Source organism: Carlito syrichta, unplaced genomic scaffold (assembly GCF_000164805.1).
Source record: "Carlito syrichta isolate Samal-C Ts95f unplaced genomic scaffold, Tarsius_syrichta-2.0.1 Scaffold308254, whole genome shotgun sequence".
NCBI classification, from domain to species: Eukaryota; Metazoa; Chordata; class Mammalia; order Primates; family Tarsiidae; genus Carlito; species Carlito syrichta.
Window position 1 is genome coordinate 101164 of NW_007252350.1, and position 996 is coordinate 102159.

The 996-nt window shown below is 44.2% G+C and overlaps 1 protein-coding gene across 1 annotated transcript in view; it reads right to left on the reverse strand.

The window, feature by feature from the left end:
- DESI2 (desumoylating isopeptidase 2) overlaps positions 1-996 on the reverse strand; it is a 60459-nt gene that overhangs the window by 1028 nt on the left and 58435 nt on the right. The gene's annotated exons all lie outside the window — the stretch shown is intronic.

Here is a 996-nt window from a genome sequence, read left to right on the forward strand (position 1 = left end):
GATGAGGTCTCACCTAGTTGCCCAGGCTGGTCTTGACCCCCTGGGCTCAGGCAATCCTCTCGCCTTTGCCTCCCAAAGTGCTGGGATCACTGGTGTGAAACCACCACGCCTGGCTAATCTTATTAAATGAAAAAAGTCAATTGAATTTTTACATATGAGAAACAATGAGTTAGGGAATATAAAAAAATAAAAGATACCATTTACGCTAGTAACAAAAAGTATAAGGAACCTGGGATAAATCTCACAAAATATATGAAAGGCCTTCATGGAGAAAATGATATCCCTTTATTGAAGGACATCAAATATTAGTTTACCTGTAGTGATATATGTCATGTTCTTTTTTTTTGAGTTGGAGTCTCACTCTGTTGCCCAGACTGGAGTGCAGTGCCCGCTCTCGGCCACCGCAGCCTCGATCTGCTGGGCTCTGGCGATCCTTCTGCCTCAGCCTTCCGAGTAGCCAGAACTACAGGCATGCGCTACCATGCCTGGCTGATTTTTTTTTGATTTATTGTAGAGATGAGGTCTCGCTGCCCAGGCGGGTCTCGAACCCGCGGGCTCAGGCAATCCATTCACCTCAGCCTCCCAAAGGCGCGGGATTACAGGCTGAGCCACTGAGCCCGGTTTATGTCATGTTCTTAAATAAATATTCAATATTATAAAGATGTTGATTCTTTACAAGTTGATATATACCAGCATTGCCAAAAAATGCATACATATTTTAAGAGATGTTGTTTATGTATTACTTTTAGTTTGCTGTAGTCAGAAGTGTCTGGATGCTGATAATGACTTTAAGAAGCTCTTGTAATTGCAGAAGCCAAATGTGGCTTGTATTTCTCTTTTGTTAGTGGTATGTGATGGGAATTACAATTTTTTTGTTTGTTTTTTGTTTTTGAGTTGGAGTCTCACTCTGTCGCCCAGACTGGAGTGCAGTGGCCGCTCCCGGCCACCACAGCCTCGACCTGCTGGGCTCCGGCTATCCTTCCGCCTCAGCCTTCG